The sequence below is a fragment of the Drosophila pseudoobscura genome, chromosome X (genome assembly GCF_009870125.1).
Source record: "Drosophila pseudoobscura strain MV-25-SWS-2005 chromosome X, UCI_Dpse_MV25, whole genome shotgun sequence".
In the NCBI taxonomy this organism is placed as follows: Eukaryota; Metazoa; Arthropoda; class Insecta; order Diptera; family Drosophilidae; genus Drosophila; species Drosophila pseudoobscura.
The window spans coordinates 33,154,914-33,161,690 of record NC_046683.1 but is presented as its reverse complement, the minus strand read 5'-3'; the positions used below and the strand labels follow the sequence as shown (position 1 = coordinate 33,161,690).

Here is a 6,777-nt window from a genome sequence, read left to right as displayed (position 1 = left end):
ACGTTCTTGGAGTCGGTCCAAAAAACACGTCGCTTGACCTCGACGGAGAGCTCCTGTGTTATGAGTTTAGCTAGTCGTAGGCCGAGGATCGCTGCCATAAGCTCCATCCTGGGAATCGAAATTGGTTTCAATGGTGCCACTCTTGTCTTTGATGCGAGTAGTGTGCATCTGACTTCTCCTCTTTGTTCGATCCTTAAGTAGGCGACGGCTGCAAAGGCGTTTGTGCTCGCGTCTGTAAAGATGTGTAATTGGATATTAGATGTTTCTTTCGTTAGACCGAGATATCGTGGAACCCTTAATTCTTCGATGTTTTGTAGTTGCCGTGCCCATATCATCCAACGTTGACGTTCGCTTTCTTCGACCTGTTCATCCCAGCCTACGGCCGACCTCCACACGTCCTGCAGTATTATCTTTGCCTGTATAATATAGAACCCCAGTAGTCTTAAGGGATCGAAGATGGTCATGACTGTACGTAGAATTGACCGCTTCGTCACAGTTTTCGCTTCGTCGTATATGTCATTCGGAAACTTATTGACGAAGGTGAAGTAATCATTCCTTGGATGCCACCACATACCAAGCACTCGTTCTCGTCTTGTCGAGTCCGTCATCTCGATGGGTCGTTCTTGATGATCTCCATCTCCTGAGAGCGCTCTCATCACGGTGCTCGAGTTAGATATCCATCCTCTCATCTCGAAGCCTCCTTCTTTGTGTATGTTCCTCACTGCCAGCGCTAGACGGACCATTTCGTCTTCTGAGTCACAGCTTTGGAGCCAGTCATCTACAAAGGTGTTGCGAAGTATGGCCTCTACTTCCTCTCTTTGTTCCTTGATGAACCTTTCTGCGTTCCTATCTCTCACGTAGGTCGCTGCTGCTGGGGAACAAGAAGCACCAAAGGTCATTACGCTCATTACGTACCTATCCGGTTCTCGACTGGTGTCACCATATCTCCAGAGAAACTGCTGTGAGCTTTGATCCTCCGCACGAATCCTAACCTAGAGAAACATTTCTCTAATATCTCCGCAGATGCCAATAGACTTCTCTCGAAAGCGCGATATTACTCCTACCAGCGATGGCAGTTGGTCGGGGCCCTTTAGTAGCATTGAATTAAGAGCGATGCCTTCCACTTTGGCAGCTGCATCCCATACGAGTCTTAATTTGCCTTTGTTCAGGTTCTTAGTCACGAATTCGGGCAGATACCAGGATCGTTTGCCTTCGACCATTTCATCTTTTTCCAGTTTTCGGACGTAGCCGATGTCTTCGTACCTCTTAATCTGTTCGTTTACGAACTCTCGTAGCACCTTATCGCGTGTCATACGGGATTCTAGGCACCGAAGTCGTCGCATTGCCATCTCACTGGAGGAAGGAGTCCTGTCTCCCATCTCTTCATTTCGCTCTTCGCCATGTTTATGCCAACCGCGTCTAATAAGAAACTCTCTTTTACAAGAGTGTCCAGCTGTGGGTGTTTATTACATTCGCATACGTGCATTACCCGCGGACTCGCTGGCCCGTCGCCCTTTCTGCGGCCATAAACAGATCACCCCAACCTGGACTTGGCGGCGATAAATTCGGAATTCTCGCGTTCTTTGACAGTCAGTGGCACTCCAAGTTTCACGTTGTCCAATCCGATGATCAATGACGCTCTCACGTCCTTGTAGCTGAGTATCGGTAGCTTTTCCAGGTGCGAATGGGATTTTAGGATTGAGTCGTCCAGCGTCTGCTTCGGCAGATCCAGGTTTTTTACTGTTCTCACGTTTTGAAGCGTGAATCTGCGAGCCACATTGTCCCTTGGAGAGATCGCTACGCTTATCCATTTGAATTGAGATTCTCTCTGCGTGATGTCTCCAGTCCAGCGTAGGCATAACTCGTCCGAGGGGCCATCGATACCTAGTTTTTCCGTTATCTCCGTCTCGATTAGGGTACAGGCGGATCCTTCGTCTATCAGTGCGAACACTTGCATTTGGCCGTTCGGTCCATACAATGTTAAGGGGACGTATCTAAACAACGCAGCTTCGTTCTGCATCGTGTGCAGTACCGTAGTGCTTTCCTTCGGCCTATTCTCTACCCTAGAGCTTTGCTGGTTACTGTTGTGGAGGAGGAAATGGTGCTTTCTCGAGCATCCGTCAACGGAACATACTCTTGTTGACTTACAGTGCCTTATAAAGTGTTTGCCGAGGCACCTCCAGCATAGCTTATTTTCTCTGACGAAGTTCCATCTACCTGGCCCTTCTAGCTCCAGGAACTGCTTACAGTCCTCCAATTTGTGGGCCCCATTGCACCTACGGCAGGGCGGTTGTGCGCTGCTATCATTGTGCACCATGAGCCGGACTCTTGGGTTCTTCTCCTTCGTGCAAACTTCTTTCTCGGGTGCTACTGGCATCACGGTGCTTGCGCACGATGCGACTCGGAATAGCCAGTCGTCGAAAACAGCGATATTTACCCTCGGAAGTCCAGCGCTTTGTCTGGCCCAATCCAGTTTCAAGTCGAATGGGAGTTTCTCCACGAGGTCGCGAAGTAACATTGGGTCGTTCAGATAGGCGGACAGTCCTATCGCGTCAACGGTAGCGCGATAGTTTTGCACCGACAGCGCCAGGCGCACTAGGCTTTCGATGCTGCTCGATTTCACGGACGGCTCCATTCTTAGCTTCGTCTGTAGGGTGTGGTGTGATATATGGCCTCTGGTCGGCCATATAGCAATCGAAGAGTCTCGATGGCTAGTTGAACTGTTGCGGGCATCATTAATTTTCCTCGTACTGCTTCCAAAGCAGCACCTTTCAGGCACCTTTGCAGCCTCATGAGATTCTCTTGATCGCTGAGTCCGCAGCGTTCTGTAGATTGCTCGAAGTTTACTATGAACATGGGCCATTCCTCGGGGTTTCCAGAAAAGCATGGTAGATCCTTGTTGATGACTTGTCTTGCGGCTATCTGGGAAGCTGTCAAGCATCTGTCCGCCCCCGCTGGCGCGACCGCTTGATTACTCCCGTATGCGTACGGGTCCGAAATATTTCGACTCGTACTTGGGTAATACTGTGCAGTCGGGGCGCGAATGAAGGGGTTTTGCCCATGCAGGTTGGTACCCAGCGCCGGTGCGGCCATTGGATGCCACATAGCGCCGACTGGCATTGTCTCGTTCGGATTCAGCCCAGTAGGCCTCCTGCTTGAGGCAGTCTGGAATGCGTCGGGATGGAGCGCATTCCCTCGAAGGCCGTGGCGTACGTCGGCCTTCCTAATGCATCCGCTCTCTGCTGAGCGAACGTTTCCCAGCTATCTAAAAGGCTCGTTCTTGGTGAGAAGGCTTGATCCACCCCTCCTCCTTGGTTGGTATGCTCTGGTGCTTGATAGCTCGTTGGGGCTGTGGTGGACACGTTAGGTGTGGCCGTTGTTGCCGCCGAGATCACATCTATATATGTATCCCTAACGCGATGAGTTTCCCTTGCACCTCCCTCAGTCTCAGAACACGCACCAAGCATCTTTTCTGGCACATTTATTTCTCCTAATCCACACGGGGTCTCACCGCCAGATTCCGACTGCTGACCTTTGACGCCGTCCATTTTACTCCGGTGTCTTTTTTGTACAGTCCTGGTTTGTGGTTATACACGAACCACGTGTCGCTCGAATGTAAGAGATTAGCCTTTCTGTCCAACTGTATGAGGATATCTCACCTGCAAAGTCGAATCCCTCGTGACGCAGCTGACTGCGTCGCACGCCGATCTTCTTTCTGTCGGTCGTAATTATTCGATTTGCTCTCCGTTGCGCAGGAAAAGTTTTTTAGAATATTGCCGCGCCGGGCAACGCCTCCAAATCTGGGGCCGTACGTTTGATAAGCCTCCCGTGTTCAATACGCCTCCCGTGGTTTTGTTCTTCAAATCGGTTTTATTTGTTTCATTTATTGCATTCATTTAGTTTTGCACCGACAGCGCCAGGCGCACTAGGCTTTCCCTTCTAATCTCTCTAAGCAGTCGTCCATTAGTGTCAATGGATTTTTAGTTTTAGTTATGTTGAATTGCTGGAATGTTAGTTAAGTCTGAATAGTAAGTTTTATCAATTCCATGAATTTACTACGTTCTTTATCCGTTCGCTTTGGATCGATATTAAAGCTGTCCTCTTTTTGTGTTATTTCAATACTATATATATACGATATATCTATGTCGGTTCTTTCCAATGATTCACTTTCCATATGCTTTTGCTCGTAATCTTTCAATAAATAGTCAATGTTATTACAATTCAATTGGTCACTAATATTATTCACATAATTTTCATCCTTCAATAATCCATTATTATTGATATCTGATAACATCATCTCACTATCTCTATTTTTCAATAGTACATTTTCAATTTAGTCACTGTCAATGTTGTAAGGAAGTTCTCAGGCCGAGGTACAGATTCTTAGTCTGTCTAGGATCCGGTCCTTCCACACAGCAAAATTTGTTGGGTGAGGACCTAAGGGGAGAGCCGTTCGTGGCGAAAGCGCACCCGTGGGGCGGTTCGAGGCGTGGGTGAACCCGTGCTTGGGGAGCTGCAGAGACGTGCGTTGGGGGTCATGCGTGGCGGGAGAAGGGGTTTGGGTCAGGGGTCGGAAGGGTATGGGAGAGGGGTGCCCAGCTTAGCAGATGCCGCATGATCCACGACTCACATCTGCGTCGCCGGGTCCCCAGGGCGAGGGTGTAGGAGAGGGAACCCAGCTTTGCAGATGCCGGAAACCGGTGGGTTGAGGTGGGTGTCTTTATTGTGGGGGAATACGACAAAAATATCATAAACACCATGTGGATATCGTTTTCATTTAACATTTTGGGAAACTTCTGCTCCTGAGCTTACACCCTGCCTACTGCACCGATCTATCCCCCCCATAGCTCACATACGTGAGGTGGCTCACCCTTGTTTTCCCTTCTTTGGGTCCTGCGGCGGGTCCTCGTCACGGTGGTCACGGCTTATTTTTTCCACTTCTCGCGGTCGGGGCACTGTTTATTTCTTACAACCGTTCTGGCTCAGCCCTCGGCGATCACTCCCGAGCCTGGCCCGCGCTGGACCGTGCCAGTCCTCTGCTTTTCTTTTTCGCAGCTTCTCTCGGCTGCGTGGGCGTAAGACCGATCGACGGCTTCTCTGCCGCTTTGCTCTCTTCCATGCTGGCTCTCTTTGCTGCGTAGTATGCGTCTCTTTTTCGTGTTGGTTCTTTTAATTCTACTACTAAGTAAAAAGGCCTCACTATTTGGGGTTCTCTTAGCCTATTTCTTACTTTAATTTGGGGAAAATAAAGATTCAGCGTTGTCTTTGTCATAATGATAATCATAGTAGTACTAAAAATGAAGTAATAATGAGATAATAAGCCCCCCGGGGCTGTCCCTTCAGGGGATGGTGTTGTGGTCAGGTTTTTCTTTTGTGGAGGCTTATGCCTTCACAATGTTCACTAATACTCTATTTTCTAATATTGCTTTGCGTCACTCGCTTTAATGGCCCTAGAAGAACATTATACGAAATATAGTTGTTTGGTACAACCACTAACCAGTTGTGCCAGTTCATACAACGATAGCGTCACACACTGGCTAGCGCGTTCAGTACCCCAGAGTACTGACGCGTCATCAGTAGAGAGAGCAGAGAGAACATCTTTGCATTTGTTAGTACATACGCAATATGTTTCGACAAAAATATGTGATTGTATGCTTTTTTCAGATTTTTTTAACTCTCTCAGGTCTGGTTCTTATGCATTCTCACGTACTTTGCGTGTGTGTGTTTAGTATTGCTGGCCGCTAGAACTGAAATTTGAGTTTGGTTCTTGTTTTGGGTCTTTTGATGGACTGACCTACCGCCACAAAATAAATGAAGAATGGGCAGGGGGTGGGGGTGTGGTACACTAGGGCGCGGGAAATAAAATAAAAGCTGTTATTTGTTTGATTTATACCACAAAATATAAAATATTACAATAATATAATTACACATTTATTTCCTTATTTTAAACAGGTTGATTATAAATTAGAACGAGGTTGAACGTTGTGAGTTGCTGCGGACACCGCAACTCTACGGTTATACCCGATACTAAGTCAGTATGGCTCTCCTCCGGCAGACGCCGCTAATATAAAACGACACGACAAAGAGTGCGTGCGAGAGAGACAGAAAATCAGTCTGAGCGTGACGTCGGGCGCTGCGTAGCCAATGCAAATTGATTTGTTCCTTTTGGCTATAAAAATGATCTGATCTGATCCAGAATCAGCAATCTGATAGATATGGTCGTTATCTATGATTCTGCGTTTTTAGTTTTTTCAAATCTGCAATATTGTGGATGCAACAGATTTTCGTTCTTTGTGGGGGCGGAAGGGGGTGGGGCGAAATTTTGAGATATACGTTTTATAGTGAGATCTAACAGGAGTGCGGATACTAAATTTGGTTACTCTAGCTTTAATAGTCTCTGAGATTTGTGAATATCCCCAGACTTGCATCCTTTGCGGGGGCGGAAGGGGGTGTGGCAAAATTTTGAAACAAACTCGTCTCGGTCCGATATATTAGGAGTGTGGATACCAAATTTGGTTGATCTAGCTTTTATAGTCTCTGAGATCTAGGCGCTAATGTTTTACTCTAAGCAAAGCCGCCTATGCTACGTGTGTGTTAGAGAGAGACAGGGCGAGAAAAAATGAAATTGTTTTCTTGATGCTGGCTATAATAGTAATACGATCCAATTCAGATTCTGCAGTCTAAAAGATATGGTCATTCTCTACGATTCTGCGTTTTTGGTTTTCTTGTATCTTTAAAATTGTGGATGCCACAGATTTTCGCCCTTTGTGGGGGCGG

General features: G+C 47.4%; 1 long non-coding RNA gene across 1 annotated transcript; it reads right to left on the bottom strand.

Moving 5' to 3' along the window:
- Positions 1–3,466: 3,466 nt before the first annotated feature.
- Positions 3,467–3,863, bottom strand: LOC117184976 (uncharacterized). The gene is made up of 2 exons (XR_004470457.1): positions 3,660–3,863; positions 3,467–3,576 (listed from the first exon to the last, which is right to left on the bottom strand). It is a non-coding gene; the product is annotated as an uncharacterized lncRNA (long non-coding RNA).
- Between the last annotated feature and the right edge of the window lie 2,914 nt (positions 3,864–6,777).